Below are 14466 nucleotides of genomic sequence, written 5' to 3'. Positions count from 1 at the left end.
CCTCCCTGCCCAGTTTGGCTTGGAGAGCCAGTGGATATCAGGGGAGGTGGATGTACTTCCGGGTCAGCTAAGTTGGTGGACATTGGTGATCAGAGCAGCCCCATCGAAGGCCAGGGGCCAGAGGAGGGCAAGGTGGTGGCCTGGGCTCTCCTCCCAGGAGCCACCCTGCTCTCAGGGGTCCTAACAGCTTGATCTTCCAGACCTTGAGGGCCGTGGGTGTCTGTGTGCAAATGAGCTGCTGTCTTCTGGGAGGAAGCAGTCTCTCTGTGGAAAGAGGCTTGGGTCGGGGAGAGATGAGAGTAGGGCTCTGTCAGCCTCTGAAGGAGGGGTCCAGAGGAGGAGAGATGAGAGTAGGGCTCTGTCAGCCTCTGAAGGAGGGGTCCAGGGGAGGAGAGATGAGTAGAGAGGAGAAGAGCCTGAGGCCTAACCTGTATCCAGAGGCCCTCAGCCAGAGGCTGGCCTCACCTCCAAAGAGCTCCTGAGAACCCTGTTCAGGAGGGTGGAGGGCGGGCATTGCTTCTGCTGGTTCATTCTCCCGTCTGACTCCAAGGCATTTCCACAATGTCTATAGACCCTGGGTTAGGGACTGTGTCAGCAATAAACAGCCTCCGCCTCCACTTCCAACAGGGTTGGAAGATAATGGAAGTCTTCTCCTGGACCTGGAGCAGCTGACACCAGGGCTGGGGGAGGCATCACCCTGCACCTCCCTCACTGTAACGCTTTATTAGAACGGCTTGTTAAATCCCCCAGCTTCATCACTAAATTGTATGTTACTGGAGGGCAGGGATGGCATCTGCCTTGTTCTTTGTGGTTTTCCCAGAGTTTAGCATGGTGCCTGGCACAGGGCACAACTTCATCGAAGGAAGGGTGCAGAGGAAAGAGGAAATGACCCACACTCATATTCACACTCCAGGGGGTGAGCGCACAGCCTTTTGCAGGAATAATATAAAAAGAGCCAGACTTCATTAATTTGGAATTTGCAATAATACAGACACTGCAACCTTGAGCCCAGTGAGTAAAAATTAAAAATATCTTCTATTTTTAGGGTCTTATTCATGAAGGAGAAGGATAAATAGAAACGTATAGCTTACATTTGTATAGTGCTTTAGTGCTAAATTCTTGTGTATAAACAATCTAATTTGGTATTTACAATAACCTTGAGAGGTAGGAAAGAGATAAGGCTGTCTGGGCAGTCAGCCACCTCCTCGGCTGCCGTCACGACAAAGGAGAAGGCTCAAATCCTGCAGGAGGATGTCATTATGAATAGGCCAGTGCAGAGAGCCACAGAAACCTGACCCACGCGAGATAACTCAGTTGGCTTGGGAATCTTTTCATCTCTCTTCCAGGAAGTACAGGTCACCAGTTACCACAGGAGAGAAAAACAGCCCTTAAAAATATGCTCAACAATGGAATAGAATTGAGAGTCCAGAAATGAACCCGTACAATTATGTTCAATTGTTTTGACAAGAACACTAGGACAATTAAATGGGAAAGAAAATATTTTTAACAAATGGTGCTGGGGCAGCTGGATTTCCACATATAAAAGAATGAAGTTGGGCTGCTTTCTAATACCATATACAAAATTTGGGGCTGGGTACAGTGGCTCATGCCTACAATCCCAGAACTTTGGGAAGCTGAGGTGGGCAGATCGCTGGAGCTTAGGAGTTTGAGACCAGTCTGGGCAATATGGTGAAACCCTATCTCTACAAAAAAATTAGCTGGGCGTGGTGGCGCATGTCTATAGTACCAGCTACTTGGGAGGCTGAGGTGGGAGGATCGCTTGAGGCCAAGAGGTTGAGGCTGCAGTGAGCCATGATTGTGCCTCTGCACTCCAGCCTGGGTGACAGAGTAAGACCCTGTCTCAAAAAAAAAAAAAAAAAAAAAAAAAAAAAAACAAAAGACTCAAAATAGACCTTGATGTAAGAACTAAAATCATAAAACTTTTAGAAGAAAACATAGGCAATAAATCTTTGTGACCTTGGATTAGTCAATGGTTTCTTAGATATGACACCAAAAGCATAAGTGATGAAAGAAAAAACAGATAAATTGGTCTTCATCAAAATTTAAAACTTTTGTGCTTCAATGACATCATCAAGAAAATGAAGACGGCTGGGCACAGTGGCTCACACCTGTAATCCCAGCACTTTGGGAGGCCAAGGTGGGCAGATCGCCTGAGGTCGGGAGTTTGAGACCAGGCTGGCCAATATGGAGAAACCCATCTCTACTAAAAATACAAAACTTAGCCAGGCGTGGTAGTTCATGCCTGTAATCCCAGCTACTCGGGAGGCTGAGGCAGGAGAATCGCTTGAACCCAGGAGGCGGAGATTGTGGTGAGCTGAGATTGCGCCACTGCACTCCAGCCTGGGCAACAAGAGCAAAACTCCGTCTCAAAAAAAAAAGAAAGAAAATGAAAAGACAACCCATGGGATGAGAGAAGATATTTGCAAAGTATGTACAGCAGCTCCCCCTCATCCTCAGTGGGTATATTCCAAGACTCTCAATGGATGCCCGAAATTGAAGAAAGTACCAAGCCCTATATACACTATATTTTTTCCTATACATACATACCAATAACAAGGTTTAATTTATAAATTAGGTGCAGTAAGAGATTAGCAATAACTAATAATAAAATAGAACAATTATAACAATATACTGTAATAAAAGTTATGTAAATGTGGTCTCTCTCTTTCTCTCTCGGAATATCTTCATGTGCTATCCTCACTGTTCTTGTGATGGTGAGCACAATGACACAATACGGATGGGATGAGATGAAGTGAGGTGGATGATGTAGTGTTAAGCTGTGATGTAGCATTAAGCTACTATTGACCTTCTGTATTCTGCATCTGTGTAACCATCCCTTGCAGTGAATGGCTTGGAGTCACTTTTCAGGGGATCTTTTGCTGATGTCTTCTAGTAGGCTCAGTGCTTTGTGGCACCACAATCAGGACACATTTCTGTCCATGTCTTCACAAATATATAATGCCTTTTCCGTCTTTTTTTTTTTTTTTTTTTTTGAGATAGAGTCTCGCTCTGTTGCCCAGGCTGGAGTGCAGTGGTGCAATCTCGGCTCACTGCAAGCTCCACCTCCCAAGTTCACGCCATTCCCCTGCCTCAGCCTTCCGAGTAGCTGGGACTACAGGCGCACGCCACGACGCCTGGCTAATTTTTTTTGTGTTTTTAGTAGAGACGGGATTTCACCGTATTAGCCAGGATGGTCTCGATCTCCTGACCTTTGGTAGGCCCACCTCGGCCTCCCAAAGTGCTGGGATTAGAGGAGTGAGCCACCGCGCCCAGCCTCTTCTTTCTTTTTATTTTATTTTTTTGCAATTGTTATTTAGTTTTTATTTCATAATCATAAACTTAACTCTGAAATCCAGCTAGGCATGGAGGAGAATAAGGCAAACATGGAACCCAAAGGGAATTGAGAGATAGCACAAAGATTAGAGGCTACTGTGAGCAAATGAGGTGGAGGGTGCTCTTCTGAGCTACAAAAGGAATGATCTGGTGGTTAAGATAAAACACAAGTCAAACTTATTAGAGTTGTCCACAGTCGGCAATGGTGATCTTCTTGCTGGTCTTGCCATTCCTGGACCCAAAGCTCTCCATGGCCTCCGCAATATTCACGCCTTCTTTCACTTTGCCAAGGACCACATGCTTGCCATCCAACCCCTCAGTCTTGGCAGTGCAGTTGCAAAACTGGGAACCACTTGTGTTGGGTCCAGCATTTGCCATGGACAAAATGCCAGGACCTGTATGCTTCAGAATGAAGTTCTCGTCATCAAATTTCTCCCCATAGATGGACTTGCCACCAGTGCCATTATGGTGTGTGAAGTCACCACCCTGACACATAAACCCTGGAATAATTCTGTAAAAGCAGGAACTCATAACCAAACCCTTTCTCTCCAGTGCTCAGAGCAGGAAAGTTTTCTGCCGTCTTTGGAAACTTGTCTGCAAACAGCTCGAAGGAGACGTGGCCCAAGGGCTCGCTGTTGATGGTGATGTCAGAGAACACGGTGGGGTTGACCATGGCTAGGCATATATATACTATAATATATGTGACATGGCATGACAGGGCTCCCGGCGGCATCGGAATCTGTGGTATGGGGTTTCTTTTAGGGGTGGTGAAATGTTCTGACATTAGTAGTGATGGTTGTACAACTCTGAATATTCTAAAAGCCACTCAGTTGTATACTTTAAAAGGGAGGATTTTATGGTATATGAACTATATCTTGATAAAACTGTTGTTTTTAAAAAAAGTGCAAATGTTTAATTCCATCATTCTTTGTTAATCAAGAACTCTGATTATGGATTGGTGTTCACAGAAGCTGTGGTTCTCTCCCCAAAAGTCTGCATACTCCTCTTTGTTTGGCCAAAGCTTGCCCATTCCTCAAAGTTCAGTTCAAGTCTTGCCTCTTAACACGAAGCAGCCCTAGTTTCCCAACCATGCTAGTCTTTTCTTTCTATATTCAGTTTTTTTTTTTTTTTTTTTTTTTTTTAGATGGAGTCTGGCTCTGTCACCCAGGCTGGAGTGCAGTGGCGTGATCTCAGCTCACTGCAAGCTCCGCCTCCTGGGTTCACGCCATTCTCCTGCCTCAGCCTCCCGAGTAGCCGGGACTACAGGCGCCCACCACTACGCCCGGCTAATTTTTTGTATTTTTAGTAGAGACGGGGTTTCATCATGTTAGCCAGGATGGTCTTGATCCTGACCTCATGATCCGCCCACCTCGGCCTCCCAAAGTGCTGGGATTACAGGCGCCCAACTCTATGTTCAGTTTTACCTGTCTGCATTTTCACGTGGGCACCAAAAGCACGTGGAGGGGAAACAGCACTGGCCTACAATGGAAAAATGGGGGCCACATTAACAAGCCTTATGACCTGTGCAAAATAACCTCAAAGAGCCTCAGTTTCCTCATGTGTACGATGGCTATGAAAATCTCTACCTGTCCTCCCTCTTAAGGTTGTGGGGAGATGACAGATCCTTTTTGAGCTGTAAAGCACCACAGGAAAAAAAGGTGCTATTAGTACTGTTAGAATAATCAGTTACCATTCCTTATATGAAAGGTGCTGAGTTAAGAGAGAAGGGTATTAACTGCCTTTAACGTAAAAATTGAGCTGAAGAGGAAATTAGTTCTCCAAGCCTAAGTGCTGAAGTCTGGTATAAATAGTGGATATTAAGAGAGGAAGATGGTTCCTACCAGCAGGAAAGGACAGGCAAGACAGCTTCACATGGAGGAATGCAGGGCTTAGCTTCAGAGAATCAGAGGGTTTGGGGCCCCCAGGCAGGGAGCTTGAATCAAAAGTGGATGTGGGAGGAGCCGGGATGCTTGGAGGTGAGAATGGTTTGTTTAGACTCTAGACCAGCGCTGTCTAGTGGACCTTTTGGTTACGATGTGTATTAGTCTGTTTTCTCACTGCTATGAAGAACCACCTTAGACAGGGTAATTTATAAAGAAAAGAGGTATAGACCGGGTGTGGTGGCTCACGCCTGTAATCCCAGCACTTTGGGAGGCCAAGGAGGGCAGATCACCTGAGGTCAGGAGTTCGAGACCAGCCTGGCCAACATGGTGAAACCCTGTCTCTACTAAAAATACAAAAAATTAGCCGGGTGTGGTGGCACACCTGTAACCCCAGCTATTCGGGAGACTGAGGCAGGAGAATCACTTGAACTCAGGAGGTGGAGGTTGCAGTGAGCCGAGATTGTGCCATTGCACTCCAGCCTGGGAAACAAGAGTGAAACTCCGTCTCAAAAAAAAAAACGGAAAACAGAAAACAAACAAAAAAACAACCATTGGATCTCGTGAGAACTCCCTTACTATCACGAGAACAGCAAGGGGGAAGTCCGCTCCCATGATTCAATTACTTCCCACCAGATCCCTCCCTTGACACGTGGGGATTACAATTCGAGATGAGATTTGAGTGGGGACACAAAGCCAAGCCATATCATGATGGAAATGTCTGTCTAACATAAATATAATGAGAGCTGCATATATAATTTTATATTTTCTAGTAGCCATATTAGAAAAAGTGAAAAAAGGTGTAATATTCATTTTAATATATTTTATTTAACCCAGTATATCCAAAATAGTACCATTTTAACATGTAATCAATATCAAAATTATTATTTCTTTAACCCCTCCACCCCCTTTTTTAAGAGATGGGGTCTTTCCCTGTCGCCCATGCTGGAGTGCAGTGGTGTGATCACAACTCACTGTAGCTTCCAACTTCTGGGCTCCAGTGATCCTCCCACCTCAGCTTCCTGCATAGCTGGGACTACAAGGGTGCAGCCACCCCACACACAGCTCAAAAATTATTAATGAGACATTTTACCTTCTTGTATGTGCCAAGTCTTAAAATCTAGTGTGTATTTTACACATCTCAATTCAAAGGCTCAATTTGCAACAGAGTGAAATGTAGTCTTACTAAAGCAATAAAGTTGTGTTGAATATAAAAACATTTACACTGCTTCCATTTTAAAATTTTATATTAATTAAAATTAAGGCCAGGTGCAGTGGCTCACACCTGTAATCCCAGCACTTTGGGAGATCAAGGCTGGCAGATCACTTGAGGTCAGGAGTTCAAGACCAGCTTGGCCAACATGGTGAAACCTGTCTCTATCAAAAAAATACTAAAATTAGCTGGGTGTGATGGTGGGTGTCTGTAGTTCCAGCTACTCGGGAGACTGAGATGGGAGAATTGTTTGAGCCTGGGAGTCGTAGGTTGCAGTGAGCTGAGATCGCACCACTGCACCCAGCCTGGGTGACAGAATGAGACCTTGTCTCAAAAAAAAAGTTAAGTAAAATTAAAATTTAGTTCCTAAGTCACACTAGCCGTATTTCAGACGTTAAGTAGCCACAAGTGCTGGCTGCTCAGTGCAGACCTGGGGTTAAGATCCTGTGGTAGGTTTTGAGACTGAAGCTGAAGGCAGTTTCTCTATTCACACCTCCAGCCCAGGCCCCCCTGGGCTCCTGGCTCACACCCAATTGCCTTCAGACACATCTGTCTGGGGTCTGGATTATGACAGTGATGATGCCAACGAGGGTGATGAAGAGCCCTAGACCCCAGGAGGTCACCCTGCCGTGGAAATGCAGAATCCTAACTTTGCAAAGTACTTTAAGGCTCACCTAGGGATGGTTACCTCCAGCTGGGATCCTGGACCCCTAGGGGTCTGTATTAGTCCATTTTCATACTGCTATGAAGAAATACCTGAGACTGGGTAATTTATAAAGAAAAAAAGGTTTAATGAGCTCACAGTTCCACACGGCTGGGGAGGCCTCACAATCATGGTGGAAGGTGAGGGAGGAGCAAAGGCAAGTCTTACATGGCAGCAGGCAAGACAGCGTGTGCAGGGGAACTGCCCTTTATAAAACCATCAGATTGGGCCAGGCGCGGTGGCTCACGCCTGTAATCCCAGCACTTTGGGAGGCTGAGATGGGTGGATCATGAGGTCAGGAGCTCAAGACCATCCTTGCTAACATGGTGAAACCATCTCTACTAAAAATACAAAGAATTAGCCAGATGTGGTGGCAGGCACCTGTAATCCCAGCTACTCGGGAGGCTGAGGCTGAGGAGAATGGCGTGAACCAAGGAGGCAGAGCTTGCAGTGAGTGAGATGGCGCCACCGCACTCCAGCCTGGGCCACAGAGCTAGACTCCATCTAGAAAAAAAACAAAAAAAACCCCATCAGATCTCTTGAGACTTACTATCATGAGAACAGCATGGTAAAAACCTGCCCCTATGATTCAATTACCTCCCACTGGGTCCTTCCCATGATATGTGGGGCTCATGGGAACTACAATTCAAGATGAGATTTGGATGGGGCCACAGCCGAACCATATCAGCGTCCTTAAAGGTGCTCATGAGGGTCTGATAACTGTTTTCCAGACCTCAAAATATCTAACAAATCATACATTTACCAGACGTGTGTGTCTGCCCAGGGTAACAGCAGCAGCATAGCCTATGCTTTCAGCTGTCAAGAGAGCAGTTCAGGTTGATAGCCCCAGTTCTCTCCATCCGCATCACAGGCCCGGCTGCTTCTGTTAACTCTGCAGTATTTCCTGAGCCCCTTTGCCGCCAGGCATGTGCACGTCGGGGCTTGGGCCATGAGCCAGCCGGGGTCCAGCTCCCATAGAGCCATATTCTGCACACGCATCTGGGTGCCAACAGACAACAAATAAATGTGAGTCGGGGATGACGCTGCTTCCTGGAAGAGTACATGAGGCAAGGGGGTCAGGGAGAGGAGGGAGAAGGGTGCACGGATGGGCTGTTTGCTCTAAGGGTGGCCAGTGGGAAGCAAGGCCCCCTGGGAAGCATGGAGGACCCCCGCAGACCTCTGGGACTGGGATTTTCAGGCCAGGCACCGGCACCCGTTGCAGTGCCTGGGCCTTTGAGAGCCCTGTAGGAGTTAGTGCGGTGCGCACACTGTCGCTGCAGTAGAAACCTTGGTTGTTAGGGCGTTGGAGACAGGCTTTCACTTTTTAAAATGCCTTATTATTATTTTTTGAGATGGAATCTTGCTCTGTCGCCCAGCCTGGAGCGCAGTGGCGCAATCTCGTCTCGCTGCAACCTCCGCCTCCCGGGTTCAGGCGATTGTCAAGCCTCACCCTCCGGAGTAGCTGGGACTACAGGCGCGCACCACCACGCGGCTAATTTTTGTATTGGCACCTCAGGTGATGAGCCCTCCTCGGCCTCCCAAAGTGCTGGGATTACAGGCGAGAGCCACCACACCCGGTCTAAACCCCTTTTTATAAATTACCCTGTCTAAGGTGGTTCTTTATAGCAGTGAGAAAACAGACTAATACACATCATAACCGAAAGGTCCACTAGACGGTGTTAGTCTAGAGTCTAAACAAACCATTCTTACCTCCAAGACGGGGGTCTCCCCATGTTGGCCAGGCTGGTCTTGAACTCCTGACCTCTAGTAATCCACCCGCCTTGGCCTCCCAAAGTGGTGGGATTACAGGCGTGAGCCACCAAACCCAGCCTTGCCTTCTTATTATGTAGCATACATACATAAACATGATATCTAATAAAATACATATGTAAGTTATGGAGCATAATATGAAGCGAGCACCCATAAACCCACCAGCCATCACCCTTGCCTCCAGCTGTGTCCTTCTCTTCCCACCCCCATGCTCCCCTCTACTCCCCTGAATGCTGGTTTTTTCGTTTTTGTTTTTGTTTTTTTTTGTTTGTTTTGAGATGGAGTCTCACTGTGTCGCTCAGGCTGGAGTGAAGTGGCACGATCTCGACTCACTGCAACCTCTGCCTCCCAGGTTCAAGCAATTTTCCCTGCCTCAGCCTCCCAAGTAGCTGGAATTACAGGTGTCCGCCACCATGCCTGGCTAATTTTTGTATTATTGTTGTTATTATTATATATTTTTTGAGACGGAGTCTTGCTCTGTCGCCCAGGCTGGAGTGCAGTGGCGCGATCTCGGCTCATTGCAAGCTCTGCCTCCTGGGTTCACGCCATTCTCCTGACTCAGCCTCCCAAGTAGCTGGGAGTACAGGTGCCCGCCACCACGCCAGGCTAATTTTTTGTGTTTTTAGTAGAGACGGGATTTCACCGTGTTAGCCAGGATGGTCTCGATCTCCTGACCTTATGATCTGCCCACCTCAGCCTCCCAAAGTGCTGGGATTACAGGCGTGAGCCACCGTGCCCAGCCTAATTTTTGTATTTTTTAGTAGAGACCGGGTTTCGTCATGTTGGTGAGGCTGGTTTCGAACTCCCAGCCTCAGGTGACCTACCACCTCAGCCTCCCAAAGTGCTGAGATTACAGGTGTGAGCCATCGTGCCCAGCCCTGAATGCTGTTATTATTCCCTTAAAAAAGTTTCAGTACTGGCCAGGCACGGTAGCTCATGCATGTAATCCCAGCACTTTGGGAGGCCGAGGCAGGTGGATCCCCTGAGGTCGGGAGTTCAAGACCAGCCTGACCAACATGGAGAAACCCCGTCTCTACTAAAAATACAAAATTAGCCAGGTGTGGTGGCTCATGCCTGTAATTCCAGCTACTCAGGAGGCTGAGGCAGGAGAATCGCTTGAAACATGGGAGGCGGAGGTTGCGGTGAGCCGAGATCACACCATTGCATTCCGCCTGAGCAATAAGAGCGAAACTCTGTCTCCAAAAAAAAAAAAAAAAAAAAAAGTTTCAGTACTTTGTATGTATCTCTAAACATCACACTAATGAATTTTTCTTGTTGTAGAGCTTTATAATAACAATACCACCTGCGTTTGAATTCAAGGGAAATGAAAACACATCAGTGCAAAGACCTGCACCCAAGGCAGCATCCTTCAAACTCGCAGAGAAGTGGAAGCCACTCAAATGTCATCAGCTGGTGAATGGATGAACAAAATGTGGCATATCGACATAGGTGGTTATTTGGCAATAAAAAGGAATGAGGCTCTAATATATCCCACAACAAAGGGCGAAACCCCCAAAACACTGTGCTAAGTGAAAGAAGCCAGACCCAAAAGACTACATATTGTAAGATTCCATGTATAGAAAATGTCTAGAAAAGTCAAATCTATAGAGACTGAAGTAGATGAGTGATTGCCTGGGGCTGGGGGTAAGAAGAAGGAGAAGTAACTGAAAATAGGCTTGAGGTTTATTTTTGGGGCGATAGAAACTTCTTTCTCTCAATTATGTTTCTGAGACTTTTTTTGTCATTGCGTAGAGCTGTAGTTCATTTATTTTCACAATTCTATAATAGTCTGTCACGTGATTATGTCACAATTTATTTCTCTGATCTCCTGTCAATGGACATTTGAGTTACTTTTTGTTTTTTGCTATTACAAAATGATTTGCCGGGAACATTTTGTACATGTCCCCTTGGTATACATAAGCAGTTTTATGTCTGTCGAATCTAATAGCAAGATATCAGGGCTTGTAAATTGTATGCCTTTTTTCATTCCATTTTTTAGTGGTTCATTTTTATTGTATTTTACAAGAAGCATTATTCCCCAAACAAACTGGAAATCAACACAGAAACAAGACAGGTCCTCCACCACAGTTTGAGAGAAGTACTGCTGTAGGGAATACACTGAGAGTAAGGTCACTGGGCCAAGGCTATGCAGGTGTTCAAAGGTATGCAAAAGTTCAAGGGTATCCAGATGTCAATTGCTTTCAAAATAGTTGCACTGATTTGCACTCCCGCCAACAGTGGATGAGAGTTCCCACATTGCTCCACAGCTTCACCAACACTTACTATTGTCCAATTTTTAAATTTTTGCCAATTTGAGGGGCATGACATTTTCATTCCCTTGTTGCCGATGAGGTTCAATATCTTTGCATATGTTTACAGGACATGTGTGCTTTCTCCTCTGTGATATTCCTGTTTGTGTTCTTTGCCCATTTCTTTTCTTTTCCATACTGATTCTTAAGAGTTCTTTATATATTCTTGATATTAATCCTTTGTCATTTAAATGTGTTGCAGATATCATTTCCAGTCTGTGACTTGCATGAATTTCTTTGGTGGTGGTAGGGGGTGTCTTTTGATAAACAGAAGGTCTTTCTTTGAATGCAGTTGGATTCTATCTCTTTTTTCTTTTTTGGCCAGCTCCTCTTCACTCATGCTGTTTTCCTGGGCAAAGCTCCTGCACGGCCCTCATCAAACCGACAAGCCTTTTTAAATCTGCACCCTGCTGCTTCCAGCCTCCTCTCAGTCCCACTTTATACTCAGTAGTTTATTCCAGAGCTGATGTTTTCACCTCTGAGTCTCTCTGCTGCAAAGACCCTCTTTTGTCTGCTTGTAGAACCCCCGAGTCATTCCTCAAACCCCACTCTGGCACAACCTCTGCTTCTCAGAAGCTCTTCCAGACCCCCAAGGCTGAGTCACTTCTTCTATTCAGTCAGCCCCAAGCTGAGCATCGGATGATTGATAGTATATAGGTTTTTCATTACCAAAATGGGACAATTAGGCTGGGCACGATGACTCATGCCTGTAATCCCAGCACTTTGGGAAGCCGAGGCAAGCGGATCACTTGAGGTCAGGAATTCAAGACCAGCCTGGCCAACTTGCAAAATCCCATCTTTACTAAAAGTACAAAAATTAGCTGGGTGTGGTGGCGGGCTCCTGTAATCTCAGCTACTCGGGAGGCTGAGGCAGGAGAATCACTTGAACCCAGGAGACGGAGATTGCAGTGAGCGGAGATCATGCCACTGCACTCCAGCCTGGGCGACAGAGCAAGACTCCCTCTCAAAAAATAAATAAATTAATTAATTAAATAAAATAAAGATAAAATGGGATAATCACTACTTTTAATAAGTGAAATTTATTTAATGTTAATTTTACATTTCAAAAAATGAGATTCTTTAAGAATGGGATGCTTGGAAGGGGAAAACAATCGGGAAACGCTGCTCTCTGGCCAGTAATGTCTCTGGTATCCTTGACATCATCCTGCCCACATCCGAACGTTTTCAAGGACAGAAGCTCACTACTTCTGTGGGCTGAGCCACTGTGGTTGTCAGAAACTGCTTTCTTATGCTAAATGTGTCTCCTGCCTCATCTTTAGGTTTATTGTTTTTCTTCTTTTTCTTTTTTTTTTTTTTGAGACAGAGTCTCGCTCTGTCACCCAGGCTGGAGTGCAGTGGCGCAATCTCAGCTTACTGCAACTTCTGCCTCCTGGGTTCAAGCAATTCTCCTGTCTCAGCCTCTCAAGTACCTGGGATTATAGGCATGCGCCACCAAGCCAGGCTAATTTTTGTATTTTTAGTAGAGACGGGGTTTCGCTATGTTGGCCAGGCTGGTCTTGAACTCCTGACCTCAGGTGATCCACCCACCTCGGCCTCCCAAAGTGCTGGGATTACAGGCATGAGCCACTGCCCCAGGCCGGGCTTATTGTTTTTCACTGTGCTTTCTAGAGAAACAATGAGTCTTTTCTCTTTGACATGGCCACTCTCCAAGATGAGAGGTAGCAACCATGTCTTTGTTTTTTTTTTTTTGAGATGGAGTCTCACTCTGTCACCCGTGCTGGAGTACAGTGGCACAATCTCGGCTCACTGCAAGCTCCACCTCCTGGGTTCACACCATTCTCCTGCCTCAGCCTCCACAGTAGCTGGGACTACAGGTGCCCGCCACCACGCCTGGCTAACTTTTTGTATTTTTAGTAGAGATGACGTTTTACTGTGTTAGCCAGGATGGTCTCGATCTCCTGACCTGGTGATCCGCCCGCCTCGGCCTCCCAAAGTGCTGGGATTACAGGCATGAGCCACCATACCCGGCCACAACCATGTCTAAGCATGTCTCCTTTTCTCCAGGAGAAACACAGTGCCCTCAGTGATTCTCGGGGAGAGAAGTTCTCTGTATCCTGATGCTCTGTCATCCTCTCATGAATGGACTGCAGATTTTCCACATCTCTCCTAAACTATGCTGCCCGTATTTAAGTAAAGCCTGTAGGCTGGCCTAACAAGCGCAGAGGGAGCCCTGGTCCACTTAATGCAATTCCTTCCCTGGGTGCAGCCGGAGAGGGCTGAGGTTGTTCTGGCAGCCTCCTCACCTGCTGCGGCTCATATAGAAACTGGGAGTCAGGCCGGGCGCGGTGGCTCACGCCTGTAATCCCAGCACTTTGGGAGGCCGAGGCGGGCGGATCACGAAGTCAAAAGATCGCAGACCATCCTGGCTAACACGGTGAAACCCCGTCTCTACTAAAAATACAAAAATTAGCCGGGCGTGTTGGCGGGCGCCTGTAGTCCCAGCTACTCGAGAGGCTGAGGCAGGAGAATGGCGTAAACCCAGGAGGCGGAGCTTGCAGTGAGCAGAGATAGCGCCACTGCACTCCAGCCTGGGCAACAGAGTGAGACTCCGTCTCAAAAAAAAAAAAGAAAAAAAAAAAAAGAAACTGAGAGTCAGTGCAAACCCTCAGATCTTTTCCATATGAAAAATGGCCAGTTTGTCGATGTGCATCTGACTTCTCCCTTTTAAATGCTGACTGTCAAGTTCAATCTTAATTTCTTTTGACTCACTCAGCAATCCCATCTTAACTTTCACGTCTCGTTTTAGCTCTTCCCCCCAGTTTTCGGTCAAGCACAAACTTACTAAGCAAGATGTTGTTTTGTGTTGTTTTGTTTGAGATGGAGTCTAGCTTTGTCACCAGGCTGGAGTGCAGTGGTGCGATCTCAGCTCATTGCAAACTCCACCTCCCGGGTTCAAGTGATTCTCATGCCTCAGCCTCCCAAGTAGCTGCGATTACAGGTGCCCACCATGATGTCTGGCTAATTTTTGTATTTTTAGTAGACATGGGGTTTCACCATGTTGACCAGGCTGGTCTTGAACTCCGGACCTCCAGTGATCTGCCCGCCTCAGCCTCCCAAAGTGCTGGGATTACAGGTGTAAGCCACTGTGCCCAGCTGTTAGGTGTATTTCACCACAGTAAAAAACAATAAATTACAAAAAATGGTGACATGCCAGGGACAATGCTGTGTGGTAACTCGTCTGGCCCTGTCTCCAGTGTACCCTGCTATAGGATGTCA

The 14466-nt window shown here is 46.5% G+C and overlaps 1 pseudogene; it reads right to left on the bottom strand.

Annotated features, from left to right (window-relative positions):
- Positions 1-3343: 3343 nt before the first annotated feature.
- On the bottom strand, positions 3344-4027 carry LOC129017936 (peptidyl-prolyl cis-trans isomerase A-like; annotated as a pseudogene).
- Positions 4028-14466: the final 10439 nt, after the last annotated feature.

The sequence above is a fragment of the Pongo pygmaeus genome, chromosome 19, assembly GCF_028885625.2.
Source record: "Pongo pygmaeus isolate AG05252 chromosome 19, NHGRI_mPonPyg2-v2.0_pri, whole genome shotgun sequence".
Lineage (NCBI taxonomy): Eukaryota > Metazoa > Chordata > Mammalia > Primates > Hominidae > Pongo > Pongo pygmaeus.
This window is presented reverse-complemented; position numbering and strand designations above follow the sequence as displayed.